Consider the following 6,854-nt stretch of genomic DNA (forward strand, 5'->3'; position numbering starts at 1 on the left):
CAGTTGCCAGTACCAGGCAGGGTTTTTCTAGTTGTTAATTTTAAATGGTTTTAACGGCTCAGGAAGCATTCATGAATTCAGGTTTCCTCACTCCCCTAATCATGTTGTCAGCTTAAAATTCACATTTAATTAACCTCTTCACCCAAGGCATGAATCAATACCGAGCCTCCCGAAGCTAACCATACTGATAGTGATTTCATTGGGCTAGCCTGCTGAAAATCAGGAATCAGGATGCCTGCAGGAAAGGAGCAAACTAGTTGTGTGGAGTGAAGCGCAGCTAACTTGTAAACTGCGATAATGGATGTCCTTGGATGGAATGGGAAATCCATTTGCGGAGGTTCCAGGGCAGAAAGTGAGAAGCAGACTCGGCAGAGCACAGCACTGTGTTCAGGACACAACGCGCTGAGCAGCAATGGCAGAGCAAAGGAAGTTGGAATGATGTGATTTTGCACGTTTGCTGAACACAAACTAAAAATCTCCTAATGGTGTGACCTTAAAATTGTCCTTGATCTGTTGCTAAAGCCTGAGTCCCCCTTGAAATGATGACTGATAACGGAATAAATAATAATCATCTGAGATTGAATGAGATGATGAGGTAGTAGAATAAGGTTGTTTAGTGAGATGGGATAGCTACCTGCTGGTAGTCAGTATCGGTTTTGCATGAAGAATTCCAGTCTTGCACACCAGAAATGTGAGAGCCGTTTTCCGTGGCGGTGACTCAGCCGTGTTTTGCCAGTGAGCTGTCAGCCGAGCGGTGTCCGGGCACTGCGGTGCAGGAGGGTGTTAGCTACATCCCACCCGTCAATGCGGGAGCGTTGTCTTTATTGACAGTGGGTGCTCGGGAGTGCGGGCAGTCTGGCTCTGGAACAGCAGCGGTGCGCAGTGGGTCAGCACCAGTTGTGACTCCACAAGAGGTTTTAGTTTGCATTCTGGCTCTCCTGCTTCAGCACAGCAGAATATGGTTTCCAATTTACTGCCTGGAGAAATGCAGTCTTTGTAGAATTTGGTGTTTTCTTAGAGCAAGGGACTAACACGGAGTGCAGAGATGTAAGCAAGAGTTGTCGAACATTGAATTCGACTGCAGTGTTGGTTTTGAAACTCGTACTGGGGAGGCACAGGGTATTCTCATAACAAAAGTGTATTACTGTAAAGCTGTCTTGCTTTTAAATGGTAATGCATGTATTTCAGGGATATTTCTGCAGAGACCTTGAGAACTCTCTGGCCAGCTTTGCATATCTTGTTTACAGACGTTATTTCAGGTGCACCTTTGTATTTTGCAGTAAATGCAAGTCCACATACTTGACCCTTTAAACTACTCGAATTACACAGCTCATTTCACGGCAGTCTAGTGGTTGGTATATCTTCAACAGAACCATTAAACAGAGTCGTAGCTCAGCAAAGTGTTTGCCCATGTGGTTAAAGCTCAGCACACTCTTAAGTCTCTTGATACTTGAGGACCTTCAGGCAAAATTATATCTTCAGTTATATGCCTGTTACTGCCTTGGTTAGAATGGAATTGCTCAGGTGTGACAAAAAGCAGAATGGGGCAAAAAGAAGGCCATTTAATGCAGTTTTGTCCAGATGGCTTTTCCTTAAAATGGGTGTTCTGGTACAAAAGCTTGGGCAGAACACAGGCTCAGACCTGTTACATTATCTCTGTTTGTTTCTACTGCTCAGATTGAACAGAATGTTATTAGGGCTTGTCATATCTGTTGTGTTTGTGTAACCGAGTACACAAGGAGGGGAGAGCCAGCCCACTCGCTGCCGGGTAAGCTAAGCACGTTCTATCAGGAGTCTGTGACAAATACAAACCCTGTGATGCTCTTTACTGAGCTGCTGTTCAGCACACAGCAATGCTGTAGGCCAGTAAACTTGTTCTGCCCTCCTTGCTCAATGGCAATAATTAGTCCCGGGTTCTTTATTACCTCTTTTCATATGCATGTTCCTTGGTTATATGTACTTGTAAATGAAGCTCTGCTTTCCATGGCTTGAGTCTAAAAATCCCAGGTTTGGGGTCAGGCAGGTGGCAGTAAAGAAATCCCCATCATTCCCTATTCTGCATGCAAAATACGTGTGAGGGTTTTCTCAGCGCTCCCCTTACGTGCTTGCAGCTGCCGAGCCGCATGGCGCATCACATATGATAGCCGTCACTTCGGGCTCCGCTTCACCTTGTCACGTCCCGTTTGCAAACTGGAGTTCTACTAGGATGACAGTCAGTCACTGAAGAGGGAAGGCTTAGAAAATAAAGAAAGATCGAGGAAGTCGGAGATCATTAAAGCTGACAGCACCTCACATGTTCATTAATTATGAACCTACTTGGAAGAGCTTTGTTAGACTGCTGGCAAATGCATGTGATAGAATTTTCAAAAGCGCTTGAAGACATGAAACAAGAATGCAGAAGGAAATTCAGCCCCGGGGTATTGAAATTCACGGCTGCGCTCAGCCCAGGATTTCAGTTTGCTTAAGGCTGGAGTTCTTGCCAAGTGGGTGTTCTCTACAAACTGACCTCCAGGGTGCTTTCCTCTCATAAAAGAGAGTTTCTTTTCCCTGTGGGCCAGGTCGGCACAGTTGTACTGTGACTTTCCTAATAAATCCCAGCCAGTCCCAATATGTTTTATGTAGGCAACTTGTATAAATGGGTGTTTTGGCTGCCACAAGTGGCAGGAGCCTGGAGGAGGTTGCTGCATGTCCAGAGGAACATTAGCAATACAACCTCTAACAGTCTCCTACATACACACATTAAAACTTCCTTTAAAAAGAAATAAGCACGTCTTGTCAAACCAGACCACGCTGGCCTTGGGCTGAACTCGTGTTTTTAACAATCTAGGAGCGTTTCTGCTCCTGGAGACCATTTGAGCTGTAGTCAAAACTTTGGTTTATATTTTAGCCTCTCGGTTATGAATGAGTAAATGTTGCTGATGGCACAGGGTGGGAGGTGCAGATATTCTCATGAACACAAACCTGAAACACCTTCATCTAATGAGGAAGCTGCTGATTTGCTTGGCTGCTGTTCTTCACTGAATGAAGGGATGGAGGGAGGATACCGGTGTGGGTCCATGCTTACTCTTGTGTGTTGCCCCACACATTTTGCTACTTTTGCTTCTGAAGGAACCGCGCCCATAGTCTCGCCTTTTCTGTCTTTTCTTCATAGGTTTGTACAGGATCTTAGCCTGAAATGAATCTTTACCTTGTGTTGCTCCTGGAAGGAGGAGGACGACACCTGGCATCCCCCGGACTGCACACCAGAAACCGTAAGTGCAAAGGACAAAATGCCTATGTGATCCAGATCCGCTCGTTCTGCCGTGGCACCAGATGCGCTGGGTGACAAACAGCGATGCCTTTCTGACCCTCAGCGAAGTGCTCAGGATAAATAATAGCCTTGTAATTGCCTTTTTGTAAGAGAAGCAGAAGCTGAAAAGCAAGCAGGTGAAAACCGCAGGTAATACACGGGAGGGGTAGTGTTTCCGTGCTGTGTGGCTCGCATGCGTGCCAGCAAAGTGGGGAAAGCAAGCCAAATGTGCACTTGGCTATAAGTCTTGTGTGCCTGCTAATAACCAAATGATTCTAGCATCTGTCCTGCCGGCTGATGGAGAGCAGCTGATGTGGGTCTTTGAGTGTGACATTTTTCAGTGTGCTAGTAACCAAAAAAAGATCCAAGTGCAGCAGCTTGAATTTTTAACAGTGGTTCCTGGAACTAAACACTTAATGAAATCATTGCAACTTATTTTGACTTCCAAGAGGAATGCCTACCTTTGAAGAGATGTTATAGTTCACTCTTTTATTAATGGAGGCAGAGAAGCGTCATAGCGGCTCTCGGGTTCCCTCTCCCGTTGGCAGTGATCTCCCCTTCGTGTGTGCTGACCTCTTACAGCTGCAGGGTTAAATATTGCTGGCCTTATAATCAAAAAACTTACTTTCATACTGCTGGCAGGTCATTCCATTCCATTCCATGCTTACTGCTACTATCTCCTTCCAGCTAGTGCTACTTCATATTGCAACAGGAGGTTCATCTTCATGTAGTAACAGCCGTCTGTGTGCAACTTGCACAGCACCTTTTAGCTGAGGACTTGGGGAAACATTTAAAACATTAAACTTGTGTTATAAACACTAGGGAGTCGTGAAGTTTTTAATTCTCCTATATGAAAAGGTCAATTAAAGTGAACAGAGCAATTTGTCCAAAGTCAAATAGTGAGTGACTGACTGAACTACAGATTAAAGCCCAAGGGTCTTGATTATCCGTTTTGCATGATATTTGCTCTAGTTGCTATGTCCCAAGATCTTTTTAGAGCTGGTGGTAGAGCTTCGGAGCCCTGACACTGTCCTGTCCCAGGTAACCAGAATGACTGCGCCCGGTTCCTGTCCAGGCGGCCCCGTACCAGCTCGGTGTGGGTCTGGAGCACACGGACTGTGCTGTGGATCTCAACTGGTGTTTGCCTCTGGGTTCGGACCAGCATTTGAACAGCACCAACCAGTTATTCAGCCGGAATCTCTAGGGTGGGTCTGAAGTAGAACAGAAGGGAAGAAAGAAAACCAGAGGGGGTGACTGGGAACTCGTGTAATCACGTAGTGATTTCTGCAGAGGTGGTGCGGTGTGTCAACCAGTGTGGACAGTGTAGTAAATGAATCTGGATTTACTTTCATATGTTCTCAACAATGTATCTGCATGTTTGTAAGTGTTACAAATCAAACTCAAATGAAAGATATTCCGCTGTTTAAACGTTCTCACATGTAATTGCATTTTGACTGCAATAACATTATCAGAGCATCTTTCAAGCTCCAATTAATGCAAACCTAATTCTCCCTTAATACCAGTACCAGGAGGGTTTTAACTTAAGAACATAGAGATTTATCTTGTAGCTCCTAGATGATGTTCAAATGCCTTTTGTGCTATTTTTGTATTGTGTGTATGTGGCTTATGGAACGGAACTTTACCAATGTGGACATCTACAGTGGTTTGAGGACCTGGCTTCACTGGTCGCTGTTATTTACAGGGCAGCTCCTTGCAGTATGGAATTGAGACCTATGGTGACAATTTTGATAACGTGAAATAATTAAAGATAGACTCTGAGAACGAACAGATTTCCTTTCCTGAGGTATTTGGATATACTGTTACTGAGGATATAAAACTTAAATGCGCATAGCAGCCAGTGTAGTGTGTTTCAGTCATGTCTGAAGTTTCATTAACATTACAGAAGTTTATTTTTTACGAGTGCCCATGAAATGAAAACAGGTATAAAATTTGTGTCTGGTTTAACATTTTATAAGTGAAGTTACACCCAACATTAAGTAGGTCATTTTGTAATACCGTAAAACATAGTGGCAGGAGGAGGAAAAGACAGACTTGAACTGCCTATGCACAACTGGGGAGATCCGTATCGAGTAAGAGGCTTATATCCCATCACACGGATCACCTCTTGTGCTCTGTGTCCCCGAGTCTGAGGTCACCCAGAATCACACTGAGCTTCACATTTAGAGCTTAAGATGGTGAATTTCGGGCTGAGACAACATCTCTCCTGCTCAGCCTCGCGGAGCCCCTTCTGGAACTCGAATCGGCAGAACGCCATTCCCGAGCTGCTGTAACCAGGCTAATGAGCCGGCTAAAGCAGGATTAATTTGCCTAGATATAGTCTAGCAGATTATCCCCATATAAAAAATCCTCCTTATTAACACTGCCAGTACATCCTAGGTTTGCAGTGCTGCCGTTTCACAGACCTCCCCAGTACTGTTCCTCATGTGTTGCCCTAGAGGACCGTGCCACAGGAGTCTGAGTTGAGCTGGTGATGAACGGGGCTGTTCTGGTATCTCATGCTGTTCTTCACCGAGTGGGACTCCAAGAATCCCAGAGCCGTGACTATTCCGTGGAAGAGTGAGTTGTGGAACTGAGCAGGGTCGAGGCGCAGGTTTGCAGTCGTGTTGGTTATACACAGGTAAATGCTGACATCCATTTTCTGAACGTTGCTTGCACGAAGTTCACGTGGTTGGGAGTTTCTACCTCCTGATCCAGCTGTGCTTTGTGTCAGCTGCATCCCCGGCAAAGCCCGTGTCTTCCTGAGCACACGGTGTTTCCCAATACAGACGTGACAAGAGAGCGAAGAAATGCTTGAGTTGGAATGTTTCTCATGCTGTGGGGATCCGAAAGGGTTTGTCCCTCCTGTGAGCACCAGGTGGTTTCCTCAACAGTGTTAGAGAGACAGCAACAGTCACAAATACATCAGATCGCAAACTTCTCCTCTTGGAGTGAGAACTCATAGAACATACTGGAGTAGCCCATTAAGCAGCAGGATGTATATGAATATTCATTCTCCTGCTTTTGTTATTTACATAAATTTAATGCAGGGGAAGTATTTTTACTCTTGCTTCAGCTTTTTTGATACAAATGTGGATACAGCTGCACATGTTTACTTGAATTAGAGCAATACCTTTTATTTTTCTCTGCCTTTTTTCCCTGTTGGAACTGAAAATATTGTTTCTTGTCTTTTGGAATGTTAAATCTGGAACTGTGTGGTTAGCTAAAAGGACCCCATGTGTTAGATTTTCTGCAACTGTTTCAGCTTAAAGGCTTCTGAACGGTGGTTTCTAAGCATAATTTGTTTATTTATTTATACCGGAGCAAAAGTACTGATTTCAAAAGCATTGTACTGACCATAAAGTAGTGTAAAGGTGAGGTGGCTGCGTGCATCCAGGTTTTTCTATGTACATCTTATGCGTATGTGCAATGTAAATACTTGGATATCCATGCACAGACAAAGTGATGAGGCAGTCAGCTCATTGTTCCGTACTTGTGCTCAGCCCAGCACATGGCTGCCGTTAATGCTGAGGGGCTGCGGAGCGCGGGTCTGGACACACGAGCTGAA

The sequence above is a fragment of the Columba livia genome, chromosome 25 (genome assembly GCF_036013475.1).
Source record: "Columba livia isolate bColLiv1 breed racing homer chromosome 25, bColLiv1.pat.W.v2, whole genome shotgun sequence".
NCBI lineage: Eukaryota > Metazoa > Chordata > Aves > Columbiformes > Columbidae > Columba > Columba livia.